Source organism: Pipistrellus kuhlii, unplaced genomic scaffold (genome assembly GCF_014108245.1).
Source record: "Pipistrellus kuhlii isolate mPipKuh1 unplaced genomic scaffold, mPipKuh1.p scaffold_m20_p_16, whole genome shotgun sequence".
In the NCBI taxonomy this organism is placed as follows: Eukaryota; Metazoa; Chordata; class Mammalia; order Chiroptera; family Vespertilionidae; genus Pipistrellus; species Pipistrellus kuhlii.
Window position 1 is genome coordinate 27,900,701 of NW_023425471.1, and position 10,186 is coordinate 27,910,886.

General features: G+C 41.7%; 1 pseudogene; it reads left to right on the forward strand.

Moving 5' to 3' along the window:
• The first annotated feature begins 7,203 nt into the window (after positions 1–7,203).
• On the forward strand, positions 7,204–8,123 carry LOC118719758 (annotated as a pseudogene).
• The last annotated feature ends 2,063 nt before the right edge of the window (positions 8,124–10,186 follow it).

The following is a 10,186-nucleotide window of genomic DNA, read 5'->3' on the forward strand; positions in this document are numbered from 1 at the left end:
GCGGGATTGCCCTGACGGGAAGGAGACGGGCTCCAGTCTGCTCTGAACGCCACCTCCAATCCCACTACCAACTGAACTGAACCCCAATACCGGACTCATTGGGGGAGAGCATAGACAGTTTGGCAGCAGGCGAAAATCGAGGGCACCTTCCTCTCAGAGGCGCTTGCAACAAATACTGAAGGACCCTGAGTCTCAGGAGTCGCATAGGGCGGGGCTGACCGAAGCCAAGGCTGTAGGCTCCACCCTGAAACCCCGCCCCATCAGGAAAGCTGCCTGCGAAAATGCCTAAACCAAATAGATCACAAACGAAAGAAATGGAGGACAAAAAGCGACTGGATATAGAGTTCAAAACCACACTTATAAGGTTTTTCAAGAGTTTCCTAGAAAAGGCCGATAAAATAAATGAGACCTATGAGGATATGAAAAGGGATCAACAAGAAATAAAGAATACATTGTCTGAAATAAAAAATATTATACAGAGTCCTAAAAACAGAATGGAAGATCGCAAGAATCAAGTCAAAGATTTGGAACATAAAGAGCCAGAAGACACTCCTCTGCAGAAGCTAGAAGGCAAGAGAATTCAGAAAATTGAAGATGATGTAAGAAACCTCTGGGACAACTTCAAACGGTCCAACATCAGAATTATGGGGGTCCCAGAAGATGAGAGAGAGCAAGATATTGAAAACATACTGAAAGAAATAGTGACAGAAAACTTCCCCCACCTGGTGAAAGAATTGGACTTACAAGTCCAGGAAGCACACAGAACTCCAAATAAAAGGAATCCAAAGAGGACCACACCAAGACAAATCATAATTAAGATTCCAAGAGCAAAAGACAAAGAGAGAATATTAAAAGAAGCAAGAGCAAAGAAGGTAGTTACCTATAAAGGAGCACCTATACGATTGTCAGCTGATTTCTCAACAGAAACCATGCAGGCCAGGTGGGAATGGCAAGAAATATTCAAGGTGATGAATAGCAAGAACCTACAGCCAAAGATAATCTATCCAGCAAAGCTATCACTCAGATTCGAAGGTCAGATAAAGAGCTTCATTAATAAAAAAAAGCTAAAGGAGTTCATCACCACCAAACCAGAATTATATGAATTGCTGAAGGGGGTTCTTTCAGAAGAGAAAGTAAATAAAGATAAAAATTATGAACAACAAATACGTAACTATCAACAAGTGAATCTAAAAACCAAGGAAACTAAAAAAAAAAAAATCTGAGGAACAATATTAACTGTTGAATATATTAGAATCAGAGTTATGGAAGCGGAGTGAACTGATGATTCTCGGGGAAAAGGGGAGAGGGGGATGTGAGAAGAGACTGAACATAAACTGTGCACCTATGGATGAGGACAATGGGGGGTGGGGAAAGGGCAGAGGGTGGGGTAAGAAGGGGGGGAAAGGAACATTTGTAATAATATGAACAATAAAAATTTATTAAAAAAAAAAAGAACTGATTTGAAGTCTTTTAAAATATCAACTAGAAAACAGTTCTCATATTGGGGGCCATTTTGTGCACTTGTATTGAGGGTAACTATTTATTGGCCTATCTGTAGTAGATTGTGAGTGTGAGTTTCTGATGATAGCACTGCAAATATGAGGGCTGATGGATCTCACTGCCACATTTTCTTTGATCTCTCTGTTGTTGCCTCTAGGGGGCCCTGTTAACTCCCACTCCTGAAGTATTGAGTTCCATAAGTACTACCTCCAGGCTAAGTTCAAAAGGTCTCTAGCCACAGAATGTTGGCTTGATGCAGGGGTTTAGGACAAGACTAGGAAGTTAGGCTCCTCTTTCTCTGGCTCCCACTTTTCCTGTCTTTGATTCTACATATTGTTTTCATTCTTCCATTTTGCTTTTTTCTTGTCCTCTTTATTCATTTCTATCTCAGTTTTTCTCCTTTGCTCCATACTCTCAGATTGTTCCTTGTTTAATCTCATCCTTTCTGTTTCTCTTTTTGTCCTGTCTTTCCTCATATTGCAGTGCCTCTAGATTCTTAGCCTCTGTGAGTATGTATCTTGGTCTCAACCTCTTCCTGTCTTTGTCTTATTTTCTTTCCCATCTCAGAGCCCACAAGAACTTTTAGAAAGGATAAGCTGAAATATCCTGGGCATTTTCTTCAGTGGAGTTAGGGATGAAGACTTAGGACTAAATTTAAAGTTTTCAAGGTTGGGTGGGGACTTCCAAGAGACAGCTAAGGAAGGAGGGAAACTGGCTTATTCAGTAAGAGGATGAGGCCTGGAGTGGGAACTTGGCAAAGACTGAGTTCCAATGTGCAGTCAATGTCCTGAGCTCTCTGACTGAGGCCTTGAGGTTATTTTTGGGAGCTTTCAAAATATCCCAGAAGGCTTCTACCCACTCCATTCAGCCTGGGATACTAAAGGATACAAAGATAGAAAAACTGAAGCCTGCCTGAGCTTCCACAAGCCTTCAGAAAACAATAGCAACACTCACCAATATTGGGGCACTTGAAAGAAGGTAGCAGTGGTAGAAGATGATGAGTCAGCCAGAGAACAGGAAGGAGGTGGTGAATAAACTACCTCAAATTCCAACACCCCAAAGATCCTAGAGATCAGCTGGTTTTACTTTCTCAATATTTATGTGTGTAGAAGACTGGAGGGGGCGCTATCTCTCAAAAAAAAAAAGGAAGGCAGAAAAAGGACTTTCTTAGATCCATTCCCTTTACCTCTGCCCCAGTTTGCAATTTCTGACATGGATTGCGGCAATAGCTTGGTTATTCTGCTTCCAGACCCTCTTTGGGCAATCTAGACTTCATATTGGCAAGAGAAACCTAGCATATTTTGGAGTGGGGTTGGGAGTGGAGAACCAGCTCTGACTGTCACTCCTACTTAGAGCTTTCAAGAGCTTTCCAGTACCTATTAGATAAAATTCAAAAGCAATTAGCCTAACACACAAGCCTAAGACTGTTTGTGATTTAGCCCTTGCTTAACTTTCCAAATTTTTATTTTTTGTATTTTATTTATATATATATATTTTTATTGATTATGGTCTCACATAATTGTCCTTATCCCCCCCATTCCCATCCCAAACCCCTCCCTAGATATGCCCCCCGCCCCTGCGTTGTCCATGGCCACTGGCTAGGCCCATACGTATGCACACAAGTCCTTTGGTTGATCTCTTCCCCTTATCCCCATCCCTCCTTACTTTCCCTCTGAGGTTTGAGAGTCTGATGGCTGGTTCTCTTTCTCTGGGTCTGTTTGTGTTGTTCATTGTTTCCTCTAGATGTGTGAGATCATGTGATCCAAGAAATACACTTGTAAGAACCTAAACTGCAACAAGCCATAATGGTTATGCTGAGAGGTAAATGAATCAGTCTGTAGTGAGTTCCTTTCTAGGCCAACAGTTCTTTTGCGTCCCAATTTCAATGCCAGATAGTTCATTATGTGTATATGCCAGCCATGATATTTCAGATCTCATTAGTGGACAAATGGTGGTAATGCAGGTCCTCCTGTCTCTGGTTTGGTCCTGGGCATCCTTCAGCAACCCGCAGCTGCTGTCTGCTGGTATGCTGAGGTGTTGTCAGCATCTTCCATCTCTGAATTGTGTCTCTTCTGTCTTCATGGCTGGAGCGCTTCTGTCTATTGCTCTCTGTTACAGAATTCCAGAATGTCTCAGAGTTGTTTTCTGAAAATATACAAACATATTCTCCACCAAAAGTTAATAAAGGGATATTTTCTTTAAATTTTATTTGGGATTCTTTTCCATTTTCCCCCCAGAAATGATTCCCCCCTGGCTTGTTTTGTCACCATGTGTGTATTTTCATGGGTATCTTGCTATTAGCATTTTTATTTTGTAATGAGTGATTCCCTTTGGAAACTTCCAAACTGCCATTTCTTCTCTCTCTCTCTCTCTCTCTCTCTCTCTCTCTCTCTCTCTCTCTCTCTCTCTCTCTCTCTCTCTCTCTCTTCCCTCCTCTTCCCAGTTTCTCCCCCCTCAAGAAAGTTAATGCAGGTCTATTAAAAAAGCATAGCTACCTCCATCCAATGATAACCACCTCCTACCTTTCTGACCTACTTCCCTGTTATTCTCAAGCTTTCACTCTGATCCAGGTTGTTTCTAGGACCTATGAGCTCCCACCTCAAGACCTTTGCCCTTGCTAATCTTTCTGCCTTTCCCCAGACATCTTGTTTGTTCCCTCCATTTCTTCAGGTTGCTACTTAAATGTCGTCTTCTCAGTGAGGCCTTCCCTGACTTCCCTTATCTAAATTTTCAGCTGCCACCACATCTCCTATTTACTTCCCTGATTTATTATTTAGCACTTATCACCATCTAATTACTACATATTATACTGACTTATTTGTTTATTGTCTGTCTCTCTTACTGTTTTTTGATCTTTGTGTAAGTTCCATCAGGACAATGATTTTTTTTTCACCACAGTTGTATCCCCAGGATCTAATAAAGCACCTATCACATCATAGATTTTCTTTTTTTAAAAAATAAATCTTTATTGTTCATATTATTACAAATGTTCCTCATTTTTCCCCCTCCATTGCTCCCCTCCACCAGGTTCCCACCCCACCCTCTGCCCTTTCCCCACCCCCCATTGTCCTCATCCATAGGTGCACAGTTTATGTTCAGTCTCTTCCCACACGCCCCACTCCCCTTACATCATAGATTTTCAACAAAAATATTCATTGAATGACATTTAATAGTTGATAGCTATAAATTCTCTTATGTATTTGAGACTGTGTCTACACTCTATTCTGACCAACTGATTTATTCTTTCTTTGGTACCAAAAGGCTTTCATTGCTGCAGGTTTTTAAAAAACATATTTTTATTGATTATAGAGAGAGAGTAAAAGAGAAGGAGAGAAAAGTAGAAAAACCAAAAACAAGAGAAAATCATTGATTGGCTGCTTCCTGCATGCCCTCTACTGAGTATCAAACCCACAACCTGGGCATGTGCCCTGACCAGGAATTAAACTGTGACCTCCTGGTTCATTGGTTGATGCTCAACCACTGAGCCACACCAACTGGGCTGCAGGGTTTGTTTTTTGTATTTTTTAATTTTTTTTATTTTTAAAAAATACATTTTATTGATTTTTTACAGAGAGGAAGGGAGAGAGATAGAGAGCTAGAAACATTGATGAGAGAGTAACATCGACCAGCTGCCTCTTGCACACCCCCTACCGGGGATGTGCCCGCAACCAAGGTACATGCCCTTGACCAGAACCTTTCAGTCCGCAGACCGATGCTCTACCACTGAGCAAACCAGTTTCGGCAAGGGTTTGTTTTTTAATAGTTGAAGTATAGTTTCACATTTCTGGCTTCTGTACACTCTAGCCCCTGTGCCTGGCATGAGTTTCCCCTTCCTGATCTATGTGGAGAACTGCTGCTCACTCTACAGGTCTCAGCTCAAGCTCTATCTTTCTGTGAAATCTTTTCTGCTTCTGCAAGGTTGATACCCCTCTTCCTGTTTCCCATAGTCTCTCTACCATTATACTTTATCACCCTGTGCCTTGACCATCTATTTACACATGTGCCTCCCCTACTAAACTGTAAATACCCTGAAAAACCAGGACTTACTGATAATGGTATCCCTAGTGCCTAGATTAGTGCCTGACATTCAGTAGGAGCAGTTGTAATTGGATAGACCTGAATTTGAATTCAATTCTACCACTACTTAGCTGTGTGATCTTGGACAAGTTACTTCACCCTTCTGCATCTTAGTTTCATATCCTGTAACACAGGCATAATGATAGTCATCACATATAGTTGTGGTGAAGATGCAATGAAATAACTCTATGCAAAAAGTGCTGTAACAAATATGTGGAACTCTAGTTACCTCACTTGCTCCTCACGAGGGAAATGGGGCAAGTTTTATGCACTCATTTTTTTTTCATATACTCAGAGAAGTGAAAGTGAATTTTCCAATGGTAAAGGATAAATAAGTGGCAAAGCCAACTTCCTAATCTTACTTTCTCAGATTAGATCAACTCTTTGTCTGGGAAGTAAGAAGGTTATTAATTCCATGGCTCCTGGCTCCTAAACCAGCATATGGGTGTGGTGTACTACCATCAGAGAAAACTGTTACCTCTGACAGCATGCCCTGGCCAACTGAGGGAAATAGAAAGCAGTCCTCCTTTGTCCTCAGTTCCTCATTAGCCTTGGGGATTTTAGATATTGTAGCTTCTTAATCTTGGAGAAGGAGGTAGTTCCCTATTGTCTGAGGTTGGAGGGAGGAGAAATATAAAAGCTTTTTTCCATAAGGGCAGCTGAAGGCTGGGCATGCTCTGAGGGGATTCTGAGAAGGAAGAAGAGCTCAGGAACCACTGTACATACTGCCTTTTTTTTGCCAGCCTCTTTATTATGTGCACATTCATTCAGGTAATGAGCGTTTTCTGAACACCTACTGTTTATTAGGTATTGTACTAGATATTGGCAGTGTAGTGGTGACTGAGACTAAAGGAACAGGACACAGATGGCAAAACAGGTGATAACTATAAAGCACACATGACAATCTCATATTATGGATGAGAAAATTGGGTCTCAGAAATAGAAATTGATCACAACACACATAATTTTGGGATCCAAAATGCAGGTTTGTCTAACTTTAAACTTGTTACTCTTTTCACTGTACCATCTACCTCCCTGATCCTGCTGCCTCCAAATTTAATAATTTCCTTCACCTACCTACTTTAGTATTCAAAATGACACCCTAAAGAAGTACTCCTGTAAGGTAATACTTACTAGCAAAAATTCCTAGCAACATGTCATAATAGCATTCCTGTGAACCTGAGAACATATAAGCAGCTGTTGGTATATCTCAGTTTATGAACTTTAATCCATGTCACCTAGAAGGAAGAAGAGGAACATGGTACCAGATTGTTAGTTTTGATGAAGGGCAGAGGATGAAGAAGGAAAGGTATAGGAGCTGGAATGAGGGCCTAAATGTATAGAAGTAAATATGAGTAATATTTTTATAACCTTGGCAGGACAAGATAAATAGCAAATGAATATTGGTAAAATTGACAATAAAATTAAAATGTTTTTTCTAAAAATTAAATGACAACAAAGGGCAAATTGGAGACATATTTGCAAGTTATTTGACATATGAGAGACTGATATATTTAAAATATAAATAAGTTTTATATGTCAATAATAAAAAGAAAACTTGAACAGAGTACATGAATCAATCTCACTAGTAACTAAATAATTAAAAATAAACACATAGGGGCTTTTTCCAGTACTGGTTCCTCCCCTCCCCCAAAGGCTTCTTTGGGGTGCACGATGAGGCTGCTGGCATTTATAGTGTTGGCTCTACTTGCTGTCACACAAGCAGAGGAAGGAGCCAGGCTTTTGGCCTCCAAATCACTGCTGAACAGATATGCCGTGGAGGAGAGAGACCTGACCTTACAGTACAACATCTACAATGTTGGCTCAAGTGCTGCATTAGATGTGGAGTTATCTGATGATTCCTCCTCTCCAGAAGACTCTGGCATTGTCTCTGGAATGCTCAATGTCAAATGGGATCCGATTGCCCCTGCTAGCAATGTCTCCCATACTGTGTTGTCCTGTGCCCTCTCAAAGCTGGTTACTTCAACTTCACCTCAGCAACTGTTACTTACCTGGCCCAGGAGGATGGGCCCGTTGTGACTGGCTTTACCAGTGGTCCTGGACAGGGAGGAATCCTGGCTCAGCGGGAGTTTGACAGGAGATTCTCACCTCACTTTCTGGACTGGGCAGCATTGGGGGTCATGACTTTCCCCTTCATTGGGATCTCCCTGCTGCTGTGGTATTCCAGCAAGAGAAAATACGACACCCCCAAACCCAAGAAAAACTGAAGGGGTTGCACAGCCGCCCATCCCAAGAAATCCAGGTGCTTTCCAGACTCCAAAGGGTATCTCCGATGCAGTCTCCTTGGTCACCTTCTCCTGGGTCCTGCCCTGCTCTCATTGGGAGCGAAGGACTGGGCCGAGGAGTCTATGAGAGCCTCCTCTCTTCCCTCTTGAAGCCATACAGACAAGAATGCTGGAGTCTAGAGGAGCCGTGGGGTATATTGCTGGCCTATGAGCTCTCTGGTGCAGTAGGGGGCATTTGGAGACTGCATGACACCAACCCTATCTCCTGCTTTCCCCTCTCAGAAGTGGATAGAAGATAAAGTGAAAGCTGTGGTACTCTTGGAGGCTACCCAGCTTCTGCTCTGGGTTAGGGAAGTGCTTATCAAATGAGTTTTCTAATAAAAGCAAATGCCACAAAAAAATAAATAAATAAAAATAAACACAAAGGGGATTTTTGTGTGCTCTAGCACATTGGTAAAGATTTCAATGACTGATACCTAGTATTAGTGGGGTAAAAATAATTGCATGCACTGCTCATAGAAATAAAAGTTAGAATAATATCTCTGAATATTATTTGGCAATATGTATCAAAATTTAAAATTTGCTTACCCTTTGATTTACTGAGGAATAATTATGGACCAGTGTGTAGAGATATATGCATAAGGTTATTCATTACTATTTGTTAGTACAAAATTGAAAGCAACCCCAGTATCCTTCAGTAGCAAAATTGTTAATTAAACTAAGTACCTCCATGAAATGAAACACTATGCAGCCACTTAAAGTGGTGAAATAGTCTTATATTAGCTGACATACAAAGAAGCCCATAAGAAAGAAAAACAAACAAAAAAACTTGAAAAAAGATGCCTATGAGAAATATTGTTGAGTGAAAAAAAGCAGATTATAAATCAGTAGAGAGTATAAATTATGGGGTGTGTGATATTCTGGACTATCTATACTAATAAAAGAGTAATATGCTAATTAGACCAGACATCTTCTAGATGTCCTTCCAGACAAAGCCAAGGTGGTGGGGCCAAGGCAGGGGCAGTTAGGGGTGATCAAGCCAGCAGGGGAGAGCAGTTAAGCTGATCCGCTGGCAGAGGAGCAGTTAGGAGCATCAGGCAGGCAAGCAGAGTGGTTAGGGGCAATCAGGAAGGCAGGCAGGTGAGCAGTTAGGAGCCAGTGGTCCCGGATTATGAGAGGGTGCAGGCTGGTCTGAGGGACCCCTCCCCTCCATGCATGATTTTTTTGCACTGGGCCTCTAGTATTAATATAAATATCATTTCTAGAAGAAGTTCATCTCTATATTCAGCAGAATTCTCCAGGGTCAAGCTTCAGCATGTCATGTTAACAGGCACACAGACAAATGACAAATTGGAATCTCTCCAGAGGGAAGTAAGTAGGCTAGGAGGGAGTTGGCCCAACTCAGGGAAACAGTTGAGCTGAAGCTAGAAATACTAAAAATTACAGAGAAACAGATTTGGGATTCAATAAAAGAAGCTCTAGCTCCCTTGTGAGTGAGTAGGCTGTCTAGCTAGGTATGGAAAGCGAGCTTCTCACTACTAGAGGTGTTAAGGCAAGGGTCAGGGAGTCAGATTACCTCCAAATCAGTTCTCTTCTAGTTTTTGAGAGTTTCAGACTTGACAAATGTTATGGATCTGCACTTCCCACCTAAGGCCAGTGGGAAAGGCAAGAACAGCGTCCTATGGGAATAAAGCCCATTGAGATGTAAAGTGAGTTCAAGAAAAAAAAAATTGAGAAAAAAAACCACACACACACACACACACACACACACACACACACACACACACAATCAGCCTGATGTCCCAACCCAATCCCTTAAGAGAGATTTCCCCTTCCCTTGACTGGCCTCTCCATTCTCCCAGGGCATCTAGCCTATGGAAACTGTAGGACTTTCAGCAAGGAGATTGAAAGTCCCATAACTCTCCTCATTTTGGGCCACAGAATTCAAATTGGCTCTATTAGGCTGAATAGCTAGGCTGTTACCTAGGAGGTGTTATTACAGGGCACTTGACCAACCATTCTCCCTGTTTTAAGAGACCTCCCCAATGTCTGATTGTTCACCATCAGTGCTTTGTTCTTTGAATCTTGAATGATTTCCAACATTCCTTTGCAAAAATTCCAATAATTCCAGGAAGGGGATCACCTTAAACTGCCAGGAAAAGGGGAGGGGTGTGGAAAGGCTTCTGCATTCTGAAGAGGGCCTCTTAGTGTCTAGACTCTAGAGGAAGTTTTATAAGCTGGAAGGTTGAGCAAGGCAGAAGAAGGGAGGAGGCTATGGGGGAGGAATTTTTCTATCCAGGGGCCCAACTTACTCTGTAGTTAAAGTTTAGAACAGCTAGACTAAGTAGTTCCTAGGCCTGGCT